Source organism: Carettochelys insculpta, chromosome 9, assembly GCF_033958435.1.
Source record: "Carettochelys insculpta isolate YL-2023 chromosome 9, ASM3395843v1, whole genome shotgun sequence".
NCBI classification, from domain to species: Eukaryota; Metazoa; Chordata; order Testudines; family Carettochelyidae; genus Carettochelys; species Carettochelys insculpta.
This window is the reverse complement of record NC_134145.1, coordinates 41359613-41373997: the sequence shown is the minus strand read 5'-3', so window position 1 is coordinate 41373997 and position 14385 is coordinate 41359613.

Here is a 14385-nt window from a genome sequence, read left to right as displayed (position 1 = left end):
TTATGCAAGGTTAAGCATGGCCCAAACTGAGAGTTTGCTCATGTGTCATTATTTTTTGCAAGCAATAAAAGAGCTCCATCTTCAGTGAAACTTGAAACTTTCAAATTTTAAAATTCAGCCATTGTGATGCCATCAAATGAGAAAAATGTACCTCCAAAATCATGTTTGCTGAAAATGGGATGAAAATTTCTCCTTTCTGTTACTAGCTAAATGGATTTCACTTAAATTTACCAAAAACAATTTCCCTCTGGCTAAAGCAAAGTGGAGAAAATTTTTGCAGGAAAGGATAATGTTTCAAAAACTTATTGTGAAAAAAATGAAGCTATAATGACATTCCTGACATAAACTTAACAGATGGTGCTACCTGGAGCCTGCTATAATAATGTGCCTTATCTGACCTAAATCCAACAACAAATACTCTGGTTCTCTATTCCTGTATATTTTGTTGCTGGCTGCGGAAAAAATTGAACATGTTTTGTTCAAAGGATATTAGTAGGTAGACACCAATTAGTCACCAAGTCAAAGGTGCAAAAGAAACATTGAAGTGTATTAGCTACAGAGTAATGACTTCATTACACGAACTGGAACATGAATGGCTTAGTATTTTAGGCACAAAGGGAGCATTCATAAATAGGAGAAAAGGAGAGAAGATGAATTCTCCATTTTTATCATTGCACAAAATTGATGGCTCCTTTGCTAAATATCATAAGAAAACTAACGCTGGATGTAATTAAATGTGTTCCAGCTTTATTTAATTGTGTATATGGTGTAAATTCCTGGAGCCATTTTGTTCACATCTATCAAAATAAAAGGACTCCTGAGTCCTAATTTGTAATTTATAAACATAGCCACTCCAGTGAGTGTGGCTGCAGGCTACTGTGACTACCTTTGCAATAGCCAGAGAATGCTAAGTAGCAGCAGCATCATGTCTTTCAAAGCTGAATATGTTTTTCCCATTGCTATAATTTTATATATTATATAAGGGTTTTTATTTTAACTGTCAGTCTGCAAGTCCTTTGCCCTCTGCTACTGACTGTTCAGGATGTTATTAATCTACTCCATGTACTTATGAAGATGAAAAGACTCAAAATAACATCTAGATGTCTTCAGTGCTGCATGCTGACAGAGCAGAGGCAGCCTGTATCGATTGTCACCACTCACAGCAGTAATAAGAGTGTAAACTCAACCTTGTGCTGCTTTCCATCAAAGCCAGGCAAGTCTAGCTTTCTTCTCACACACACCCACATTCATCTCTTTGGTTGTCAATATGTCCTGATAGAGCTGTTAGTCACTTATCAATATTTAACTACACTCCCATTGACTCAGCAATTACACAGTAGCTGATTTAAGATTGATGATTACGATAACATTTTAATGTTCGAAGACAAAGATAACTAAATATGAAATTGTGTGTGCATGAGCATGCAGTACTGTTTATTGCAGGAGAAATGCAACATTACAAAATATTGTTTGGCATCTGACTCGTTTTCTCTGCTAGGACTAAGCACTATCTTATCACAACAATGCTACCTTTTTTAATACTCACACTCCAATCAGTCCCATCAGCATTTCCTGATATGAAAGCTGAGGGGTATTCACTAAAAAAAAGGACACCGTTAACCAAATATATGAAGCAATGAGGAATCAGACCAAAGAGGTATTTAGTAGGCTACAACCTTGCATGAAAGAGTTAGCTTTGGTGAATGATACTTTTAAAGAATCAGTGATATCGATTTCTTGCAAAGGAAGGTCTGAGTTGCAGTCAGAATTCTGACAAGTTTGAGCACTACCAGCTACCATGGATATAAATATGCAGCAAAGAAAATGTTCAAATAAATAAAACCATGAATGTGGAAAGATGGAATCTTTTCCAGTATGACAGTGATTAACTCAAAGCTATTGATTTTGCTAGCAGTTTGGCGTATGGGCTGGAATACAAGCTGTGAAATCATAATCCATTCTGTATGAGACCAGTGGAATAGGAGGGCAGGAGGACATGCATTCAGCATGAAGGTTGAATTTTTCATTTTATAAGGAGAGTTAAGTTACAGAGAAAAATGCTACTGCTCACTAATAAATTTGGGATTGGCAAGAAAAAGCTGATGGAAATACATGTTGAAATTGTCACTCCTCTTGGTTTCCTAGCCAGTCCTGTCTGCTGTTATCAGGAAACCCTTTTTTTTTTTTTAATTTAAGTGGGAAGCGTTCCAACCAAAACATTAAGAACCCAGTTCTTCAGCACTTATTTATGCTAGCAGGGCCAACTTCTCTTACTATTTTAAATGGTCACAAATAGTCACTTTAAAGGTAACATTTATTGAATTGGACACTGTGAGAAAAGAAACACTGCTATCACCACCAAAGAGATGCATATGAAGCCATGTTAGGAAAGTTACTTACCAAGTAGCTTTGAGATGTCCTTTTGCAAGCAAAGAGCACAGCAAGGCACTTGATAGCAACAGAGCCAATCATTTTTTAGTAATAACCCAGAAGTGACACAGGTAGTCAACACTAAATCTGAGGGCAGTGAGGTGGAGAGAAGGTCCATGCTTTTTGAGGCTTTGGGACCTTTGAGTTTGCTGCTGAATAAAATGATTATAATCTTCAATAAATTGCTCCTCACTGTGATATGAGGGAAGAAGAGATGAAGTTTCAGTCTCTGCATTGTCACAATCAGAAAATGTCAGCACTATGACCGTTTCTGTTGTGGATGTCTCCTCTTATCTGCTTTTTTATTTACCGTTTTCAGTGTTCCCATCTTCACACATCAATTCTGTAATTACCATTAGTGCTGGAAGAAGATTTTCCATCAAAACTTTTTTTGATGGAAGAATTGGGTTTCTGACGAAATGAATGTGTGTGTTTCCTTCAGAATTGATGCCCCCCCCCAAAAAAACCAATTTTTGCCTACATATTATAACTCTCTGCATTTGGCTTATGACCCAGTTTCTCTGGCTGTAGTCACTTAAGCTGTGGCCACACTTGGCCAAAACTTCAAAATAGCTATGCTAATGGACAAATTGAAGAATACTAATGAGGCGCTGAATTGAATATTCAGTGCCACATCAGCATTCTCATGCTTCTGGCCGTAGCACTTTGAAAGTACTGCTTTTGAACACACGCGTCTTGGCACAGCTGCATGGGGGTCCTTTTCCAAAGGACCTCTCACATTTCAAAACCCCTTATTCCCCTCAGCTGAGAGGAATAAGGGGATTTCGAAATGCGTGGGGTCCTTTCAAAAAGGACCTCAGTGTAGTTGTGCCGAGCCGCACATGTCCATAAGTGGCACTTTCAAAATGCTGCATCCGGCAGCATGCAAATGTTAATAAGTCACTGAATATTCAATTCAGTGCCTCATTTGTATTCTTTGATTTGGCGATTAGCATGGCCATTTTGAAGTCTTGGCCAAGTGTGGCCACAGCCTTAATGGAATTAATATTTCTCTGTTTGAACTGTGTTCCTCTTCTATACTTTGGGATTGTGTCTACACTAGTAAGTTCTTTCAAAAGATTTTTCAAAAGAAGAGGGCTCTTTCAAAAGTTCTCACAGAGCATCTACACACAAAAAGTGTTCTTTCGAAAGTAAATCAAAAGAATCACTCTTCCTTTCCCATTTCAGGAAGAGTGCCCCCTTTTGAAAGCGTCTTTCAAAAGAAAACATGTAGATGATCCACAGGCCCTTTTTTTTTAAAAGGCAGTCCTCATGGGGCCTGATTTTTCAATCCCTGGCCCATTCTTTAGACAGAGTGGGGGTTGTGTGGGCTCTGTCTTTCGAAAGAGCAAATCACTCTTCTTATTCTCTCTTTTGTGTGTAGACGTAGCCATAGAGGTGTAAGTAAAAGCGAAATGTATAGTTAGACATGATCACATTATGGTTATTTTGAATTTGGGTGGACTGGCTATCAGCTGTTTGTTTGTTACCTTGTTTTGTTGTTTGCTACTCTTCTTTATTTTTTTGTTTTGACTTGATGTTTTTTTCCCATGTAACTTTTAAGCTGAATCCCAGAGAAATAGTTTTCTGTGCCTGCAACCCCATGATTTATTTTGTCTTGTTTTGTGAATAAAGCACTTTTTTTAAGCAAATGATCTGATACCTGTGTCCGGAGAAGGGTCTGTCTGTGTACAAGCCTTTGGCCACATAGCAATCAAGTTACAGTTCGCTGTTCCCAAGCCCTTTGTGAAGGGGGGAATGGGGCTGGAGTTTCCCCAGAGGGGGCATTCCCCAGTGTGTCTGCCTAGGTTAAAGGGGTCTCCAAGGGCTGGGGTGGTGCACCTTACCTTCCAGGGTCCAGGGGATCTTCGACCTTGGGAAGTTTTCAAGTAAATCCTGTGTATAGGCAAGGTGGTTTTAAGTTTTTGCAGGCCCCCACTTTTGCACTTGGAGTGCCAGTGGGGAAGAAGCCCTAACAGTGTCTAAAAATGCATAGTCTACTACTAAGAGAAACGAAAGCTCCATTTTCATCTGGTCTCAGCATCTGTGTTTTTATGCTCTCTTCAGAAGGATGGTTAAAAGAGCTTGATGGTACCTGACAGGAAGGAATTCCAAAGTGTGCATTCCTGGGTTCTCAAAGAGGCTTGTCAGTGATACCAATCCAACACTGGGGAATCTGTAGCCTTGGGAAATTTTAATGCAAGCCTTTAGTGGCAACATAGTTAAAAGTCTTTTGTAGGCCTCCATCTTCTGCACTTGAAGTGCCAGAGTAGGGAAAGAGCTTTGACATGAGAAAATGGTGTTACTCCCACCTCCCCACATTCACCACATTATAACACTCTCAAAAATATTAAGCATTATAGCCCAGATCCTCAAAGTGATTTAGGCGTTGTTTTCAATGGAAATTAAGAACCTACATGCCTTGAGTATCTGGGCCAACATACTAGTTTGGTGACTACTGAAACCCTGCATATTACTGTATTTCTTTGAAAAGATTGATAAGAAGTATCCATGTTGTAAATTAATTAATAAGTTTGTTTAAATATAGATTTAGCACTATAACTTAGTAATTTGTTCAAACTGGTTAGAAACTAAAGGGAAGAGAACAACTTGGCCTTGTATTCTGCATTGTAATTACAACATGAATCTGCAAAACCAATGATACTCAAAAAGCCACAGAGATCACACTATCATAGTACAATTTAAAAGAGCTTTCCAAATGGCTCTTTTATGCTGGCTTTATCTCTCACAAAGTTATACGAGAAAAAGCTTTCATTGTAGTTTATTATATGTTAGTGTTCTTGAGCTCCAAAGTATCCACACTTCAATTCCTTGACTTCAGTATAACAGAGGATTCAGAAACAGCTGTTTTGCATGACAAATTACACTGTTACAGCCAGTCTTATAATTAGGATGGAAGGTAGATATGTTATATCCACATTAGGAAAAGAATGACAAAAGATTAATTGCAGTCTATTAAAATTCTAAATTCATCATCACTTGAAATTTTCCTCACTTTATACCAGAGTGGAAGAAGCCCAATGCTTTTGTGAAATGAATCCAGTATGTGCTAATCTGCCATGCCGACCTCATTCAAACTCGAGGGCCCAAATGTATTATAAAGCATAATTACTTTAGAGCTAAAATCTTAAGCAAGGCTTTACGAGGGCCATGGCTATGAAATGCAAATTGAAATTGCCATGGTTCATGTATAAACAGGGAATCTAATCAAGTAAAACCCATATAAACAAGGACTTCTTAAATAGCCCCAAGAAACAAAACATAAAAATGATATTAGAGTCCACATTTTATACAATGTTTGAACACTACTTCTTCTTTTTTTAATGAGTTTTAAGGTCCACAATGTTCTAAAGGTTTTCTATGTGTTTTAAGTTATTCATTTGTAATTTCTTTTATATTAGCTGGCAGATGTCACAATAGAATGTCATTCAGATTTCCAGCCTAATTATGCATGCCAACACTCTGGGTAGAATATTATGAGTTCTGGGTACCAGGTTTTCATTTTTTATTAGGGCAATTAATCTAATTGCATATTAGTCCACTTGTATCATAAGATTTTTAATATCAGGATGCCAGTCATTTAAGTGGGGAGTAACAAGAGGGGAGGAAATATTGGTCTTTTTTCAGAAATGTGAAACTTCTGAGAACACAATTTAAGGTAGTAGATTATTTCTTTTTTGAAAGTTTATTCCAACAGTAATCAAATGAAGACAAAGTGCCATCACAGCTGACAAAGGAAAATGACTCCATGATTCCTCACCACTGAGAAACACCATCTGTGAGCAAATGCTCAGCTGAAACCAGAGCTTTTGTTCTGGGGTTTGGAAAATTCATATTTGCTTTCTACAAGCAATCAGGTTAAAGTCAAAGCAAACCTTCTCTGCCTTTCTCCTCTATATGCACCACATGAAAAAGAAAATGAAGAAATAACAGACACTTGCATGTTACTACTTTTTAGTAATGCCAATAGCATAATTTATCCTGAAGTCTTTATAGCTTGATGATCAGCTAATTAGGAACTCATTATAATTTTCATAGACTATTTGTAAAATATCATGTCTAAGATTTAATATAGGTTGCATCATAAATTCCTGCTTGAAAGCAACACAAACAAAATGTAAGTCGGGGGGGGGGCACAAAATGTAGTTTCATGTAATGGCAGAAACTGTGCTTTGTAACAAATAATCAGACTGGCTGTGGAAACAAACTGAGTCACAGGAAATTTAAATGGGATGTTTAAATCTGCAAAATGACATTATCTATTGAAGTGTCAATTGATATTTTCCTCAACAGTTTTTGTCTGTTATTTCACAAGTTAGATTATTTCAATGTTTTTATATGCAGAAAGTTACACGATAAGAAGCCTGTTACAGAAATTGGTTTACTCTATGGGCTTGTCTACACTTACCCCCAATGTCAAAGAGGGCATGTTAATCAGGGCAATGGGACATTACTAATGAAGTGCTGCAGTGAATACACAGCACTTCATTAGGCTAATTCTCCCCCATGGCAACTTCAAAGTGTCAGACTTCGAAGTGCTGGCATGTATGTGGCCATGGGCACTTTGAAGTGCCCACACTACCGTAAAGTCTCAAAATCTTCAGGAGTAAAGGGACTTTGAAGTAGCATGGGCACTTCAAAGTGCCTGCAGCTACATGCATGCTGGCACTTCAAAGTTTGACACTTCAGAGTTGACACAGGGGAGGATCAGCCTAATGAAGTGCTGTGTATTCACCGCAGCACTTTCTTAGTAATCTCCTGTCACCCTGACTAACATACCCCTTCAAAGTTGGGGACAAGTGTAGACCCAGCCTATATGTAGTCAGTGTTTGACTCCTGACCTACTGAAACATTTTTAATTTGCACTTGCAGAAAGGAAGGTGAAGTGTTAAATGTCCTATTAAATGTCCTGAGTGTGCTACTATGGGTTGCTACCATGGGTTGCCATTTATTCCAGTGAAGTTATTGTGCTGCCATTGAATAGCTCTTACAAAACAATTACCAATATTTTGTGGTAACTCAACAAATAACTCATGTCTATATCGAAGCCACCCAAAAATAAGTTACACCCTCATTCTCTATTCTCATACACATTCTGTGGCTTATCACTCCTTCTCTTCCTCTGCTTCCAAGCGCCTTCCTTTTTCCCTCCCTTCTCAAACTGATTTTCCCTTCCCCAACACTATCCTTTCCTTCATCCACCTGTCTTGAACCATGTCTCTTTAATCAGTTGCATAATCCTGTCCTTCCCTAAAAGGCAAAACACTGTAACCAAGTGAGTTCCTTTCTCCAGAATGTTTCCCTGATTTCCAATGTTCTCCTCCTCCTCCCAAATTCTTCTGTACACACACACACACACACACACACACATCAGACAATTTTAGCAATAAGTACACACAATAATATTCCCCACTGAGTTAGATGAAATCTTCAGTCCTTGAGTGGTATAAAGGATACTGTCCGATCGGTTTATGTCATCCAGTTTGTCTCCACAATTCCTCTCTACCCTCTCTCCCCATTCCTGTTCAGGGACCCCTCTCACAAGAGTCAGCTTTTTGATGATCCAGGGAGAGGTAGAAGAAATTCTGCAACAAACTTGTGTCACATATTCGACTCCCAGTATTTCCTGATGTCCAACCCCGAGGGAGCAATGAATTCCATAAAATCATAAAATACTAGAACTGGAAGGGATCTTGAGAGGATATTGAGTCCAGTTCCCTGCCCCCTCAGCAGGACCAAGCACCATCTAGAGCATCCCCAATAGATGTCTATCTAACCTGCTCTTAAAAATCTCCCGTGATGGAGATTCCACAATCTCCCTAGGTAATTTAGTCTAGTGTTTAACCACCCTGACAGTTAGAAAGTTTTCCCTAATGTCCAACCTAAAACTCCCTGGGTGCAGTTTAAGCCCATTGCTTCTTGTCCTATCCTTAGAGGTCAAGGAGAACAATTTTTCTCCCTCCGCCTTTTAACTTTCTCTAAGGTATTTGAAAACTGCTATCATGTCCCTGCTAAGTCTTCTCTTTTCTAAGCTAAACAAGCCCAGTTCTTTCGGTCTTTCCTCACAACTCATGTTCTTTTGTTGCTCTTCTCTGGGCCTTCTCCAATTTTTCCACATCTTTCTTGAAATGTGGTGCCCAGAACTGGACGTTGTAGCCAACCAGGCTCGGGTTCCCCAGAAACGAGGCGAGACCCAGAAGGCGAGTGATATATTTGGTTTATTGAAAGCGCGTGACACCCACGACGGGAGCCCCGGAGACGCCGCAGTCACCAGTGGGGGAAAACCCGACGCGCCGGAGCTTCGCTCGGGGAGAGGCTCTGTAACAGGCCTCCTAACACTAGCTGATAAAGCTGAACTCATTAACATAAGATTGCCCAAAATTGCCTATGCATTTCTTATCACTATCTCTTGTGGCCTACTGCCAGCGTAGCCTTGAAGTCTTGGCAAGTGCACCTTGTTCTGCAGTAGTTCCCATGGCAGTTATTTTGCAGCTTTTCACCTTGCACAGACTGGTCTGTTTAGATTCTTCTGAGGATTCACAGAGGGGTCGGACTGCACTCTCGACCGTTACAATGTCTTCTCGCACCCTACAGATGTAGTACTCAAATTGAGTCCTAATCAGTGCAGAATAGAGCAGAAGAATGGTCTCTGGTGTCTTGCTCACTACACTCCAGTTAATGCATCCCAGAACCTTGTTTGCTTTTTTTGCAACAGCATCACGTTCTTTAGTCATATTAGCTTGTGGTCCACTATGACCCCTAAATCCCTCTCCACAGTACTCCTTCCTAGACAGACACTTCTCATTTTGTATGTATGAAGTTGATTGTTCCTTCCTAAGTGGAGCATTCTGTGTTAAACTTCATCCTGTTTACTTCAGACCATTTCCCCAGTTTGTCCAGATCATTTTGAATTATGACCCTATCCTTCAAAGCGGTTACAACCTCTCCCAGCTTGGTATCATCTGCAAACTTAATAAGCATACTCTCAATGCCGGTATCTAAATCGTTGACGAAGATATTGAATAGAACCGGTCCCAAAACACATACCTGTGGAATCTGCAGAACCCCACTTGTTACGCCTTTCCAGCATGACTGCGAACCATTAATAACTACTCTTTGAAAATTGTTATCCAGCCAGTTATGCACACACCTGCTAGTGGCCCCATCTAACTTATATTTGCTTAGTTTATTGATAAGAAGATCATGAAAAACGGTGTCAAATGCCTTACTAATAGCTAGGTATAACACATTCACTGCTTCTCCCTTATCCACAACACTTGTTACCCTGTCAAAAAAAAAAAAGCTATTGTATTGGTCTGGCATGATTTGTTCTTTACAAACCCCTGCTGGCTGTTACCTATCACTTTATTTTCTTTCCTTAATTATTTACTCCATTATCTTTCCTGGCACAGAAGTTAAACTGACTGGTCTGTAGTTTTCTGGGTTGTTCTTTTCTCCCTTTTTATAGATGGGCACTATATTTGCCCTTTTCCAGTCTTCTGGAATATCTTCCGACTTCCAGGACTTTTGAAAGATGATAGCTAAAGGCTCAGAAACCTCCTCTATCAGCTCCTTAAGTGTTTTAGGATGCATTTCATCAGGCCCTGGTGACTTGTGAACATCTAATTTTTCTAAGTAATTTTTAACTTATTTTTTTTATTTTATCCTCTAAACCTACCCCCTTCCCACTAGCATGCATTGTTAAGCATTTCTGCATTGGCCTTCTTGGCGAAGACCGAAACAAGTCATTAAGCACCTCAGCTATTTCCAAGTTTCCTAATATAGTTTCTTCCTCCTCACTGAGTAGTGGGCCTACCCTGTCCTTGGTCTTCCTCTTGCTTGTAATATATTTATAGAATGACTTCTCGTTACCCTTTTGGTCTCCAACATGTTTAAGTTCATTTTGTGTCATTGCCTTTCTAATCTTGCCCCAGCATACATGTATTGCTTGCTTATATGCATCTTTTGTAATTTCTCCTAATTTCCACTTTTTATATGACTCCTTTGTGATTTTGAGAGCATGCAAGATCTCCTGGTTAAGACAAAGCAGTCTTTTACCACACTTTCTGTCTTTCCTGTGCAGCAGTATAGCTTGCTTTTGGATCCTTAATAATGTCCCTTTGAAAAGCTGCCAAGTCTCTTTTGTTGTTTTTTCTCATAGTCTTACACTTCCCATGGGACCTTACCTACCAGCTCTCTGAGCTGACCAAAATTTGCTTTCTTGAAATCCATTGTCTCCATTTTGCTGTTCTTCCTGTCACTATTTCTTAGAGTCATGAACTCTGTGATTTCATGTTCACTTTCTCCTAAGCTACCTTCCACTTTCAAATTCTCAGTGAGTTCCTCTCTATTTATTAAAATCAGATCTAGAACTGCTTCCCCTAGTATATTTTTCTACCTTCTGAAATAAAAAAAATTGTCATCCATGCAGTTCAGTAACTTTCAGGACCGTCTGTGCCTCTCTGTATTAGTTTTACAACATATGTCGGGATAGTTGAGGTCCGCCATCACCACAAATCTTGTGTTTTGTATGATTTTGTTAATTGTTTAGAAAAAGCCTCATCCACCTTTTTTACCTGAGTAGGTGGTCTGTAGTAGACCTCTAATATGACATCACCCTTGTTTATTACCCCTTTTAACATAACCAAGAGACTCTTAACATCTTTGTCTCCTGTATCCATCTCCAACTCCACCTCAGTCCAGATGTTCACATTTTAATAAGTTGCGTAGACAGGGTTCTGCAATATCAACATTTCATCCCCCTATTCAGAGAAAATCAGTCTTTGCCAACACTAACATTTCTAAAAGCACTTCTTCATTTAAACCTTCCAGTATGAGTATCGGTCATTAGTGAGCCCTAAATGTGGTTTTGGTTGTTCTCATGGGTCTTCCATTTGAACCCCAGACATCCTGTTCATTGCCCCTCTTGTGCCAGAAAACCAAACTCCTGGTGGACATTGTGTCTGCAAGAAGAGTGTGTGAGTTGCAGGCTTGGATGGTGGTTCTCCAAACACAATTTTACAAACACACCCAAAGTTTTATGCCCATAGCAACATCTCTGTTCTTCCTAAAGCCTCATTTATCCCCTGAAAAACAGCATCTCTACATTTTGGATGTCAGGCATTATTTAGCCTTGTTTGTGGATAGGACCAAACCTTTTTGTCCTTTACCACACCTGTTCATTTCATACACAGACCACTTGAAAAGGCCTTATCTAGAAAAATAACATCCTGTATCACGACTCTGTGTGATATAGCTTCAGTTATACCTCCTCAGCAGATACAAGCTCATTTGATGAGAGCGCAAGCAATAAGCAAGGTCAATAACGTTCCTCATTGTCATTTCCATATTGGATACTTGCAAGCAGCTATGTGGTCATTCATACATATATATAACTACTACTACTAATCTTGCAAAGCAAACAGATGGATATCCCTGAAATCCCTATCTGGATGGACTACAAGCTTCCACTCCTGCAGGCAGTATTGTTTGTGAGTCTTCTAACTGGAACACACCTCTGTATCTACTCGAAGAAGAAGAAGAAAAGGTAGTGTTGTTTATTTGAGATGCGATGAAAATGTGTATTCCACAAACCACCCTCCACCCCCTCTACTTCAGTCTTTTCTCATGACCATGTGAAGGAACTGGGAGGGGGAGATCCAGGTAGCATCACCTCATATAGCCAGGGGAGATATCACAGCCCCAAGGCATGAGTGCCACGCCTCAATGGGAACTTCTTCGGCACACTGGATGCATGGACCTGAGTGGAATATACATCTTCATCAAACCTCAAAGAACCACAGCTACAGAACGTAACCATTTATTTTCTAGTCTGCCTCCCTAAAACAAATGAAAGTGTGCCTTTCATACACAGCTGTCCCTCAGAACCAAAGCATTTCCATTGTTTATCATTATTATTATTATTATTATTATTATTTAGCATTTTACAGAAGGACTACTCAACAGACTTAAATGCAATACAACACCATAGAATACTTTTGCTAGGGCTTTTATTGCAGCAATGGACTATTTTATCTAGTACATGAATGGAAAGAATCCACAGATTCGTTGTTCACGTACAATTCCTGACCTTTTCCATACGAGTCTATTTTTTCTGTACAAATTTTGTTTCTGATAGCAACATTATTCTAACACTCCATAAAAGTACAATGGGTCTTGTCTTTCTCTCACTTACACTCATGTAAGGGTATGTCAACACAGTAACCTCATTTTGAAATAAGCTTTTCCAGAAGAGCCATTCTGGAATAGCATATTTCAAAATAACACTGCTACACACAAAAATGCATTTCAAATTAGCACTTAGCTATTTTGAAAGAGTATCTACACACATAGGCCATGTCTACACAATAGGGTGCTTTCAAAAAGCAAGCTTCCGGAAGACACCTTTTGAAAGACTAGGCTTCAAAAGTGCATGGTTGCACCCAAAACGGATTGATCCACCAATCCATTCTTTTGAAAGGGAGTGTCCACACAGCCCCAGAGCCCTTTCAAAAGAAGAAGACAGAAAATGCCCTAGATGGAGTCAAATCATGGATGAGCCTTTCTGGGCCCTGCAGCCAGCTGCTCCCTTAAAGGGCCTCTCCCAAACAGCCCCATACATGGCAACGCAGACCCCATGCCCAGAGATACCTCTGAATCCAACGGGTATCCATGGATGCCATCCAGCTCCTCAACGGGGAGTTGTGCCACTGTCTGGCCCCCATCCTCCACCATCAGGACATGCAGATGAGACCTACACTCCCCCTGGAGAAGTGTGTGGCACTCACCATCTAGAATCTGGCCACCCTGGACAGCCACCACTTGGTTGGCCACCAATTCGGATCTGTCCAACTCAAGCTACATGTGGCTGGGGTCACACACCCACTCTGGGGGGATGGGGCCCCTGGGAAAGGGTGACCATTGGACACAAGGGAGGGGTCTGGGGAGAGGTCAGGGAAGAGTCCAGAGAGGGGACAGGGGCACCCCAACATTCACTTATGGTGTGCATGCTTTCTGTTCCATGCAAGTCATCCAAGAGATCAATGCCATCCTCCTGTGGAGGGTCATCCACCTCGCAGACCTTGATGCTGCCACGAAGGGCTTCACCAGCCTGGTCTTCCTCAACTGCTTCGGGGACCTGGATGGGACCCATATCCCCATCCTGGCCCTGGATCACAGTGTGGGCTGTTATGTTAATAGAAAGGGGTACCACTCTGGTCCTGCAGGCCCTCATGGATGCCTAGGGTTGCTTCCTGGACAGCTGCATGGGGTGGTCTGGGCATGCCCAGGACACATGGATCTTCCAGAACTCTGGGCTGAGCCACAGACTGTAGGAAGGGACCTATGTGCCCACATGAGACCTCCCTATTGAGGACACCACCACGCCCCCATGTATAGTGGCCAATGCTACTTACTGCCTCCACCCATGACTCATGTGTCCCTACATGGGACAGACTGACCCAACCTGGGAGCACTTCAATGAGCACCTGAATCGGGCCCAGGTCATGGTGGAGTGGACTTTTGGCTGGCTCAAGGGGCACTTCCACTGCCTCCTCACAAGGCTGGAGGTCAGCATCAGGAATGTGCCCACAGTAGTGGCCGCATGCTGCCCTCTCCACAATATTGTGGAGAAAAAGCAGGCATGCTACATGCTAGGGTGGGTTGCCGAGTCAGTGCTCATGTATCAGCAGCCTTCCCCGATGCCCAGTGCCACCTGGAAAACCAGGACAGGGTGTGGGTTAGGGAGGCCCGCAGAGTGGATTTTATTAGGATAATGGTGGCTGTGGGCGCTTCAAAACTGCTGGTTTCTATACGCACACTGCCCTTGTAGCTGGGATGGCTTTTGAAACAGACCCCTGATTTGGTTTTAGGAAGAAGGGGCTTTCAAAGACTGGGGGGGGGGGTGCCTTCGAAAGGCTCCCATTTCCACAGGTG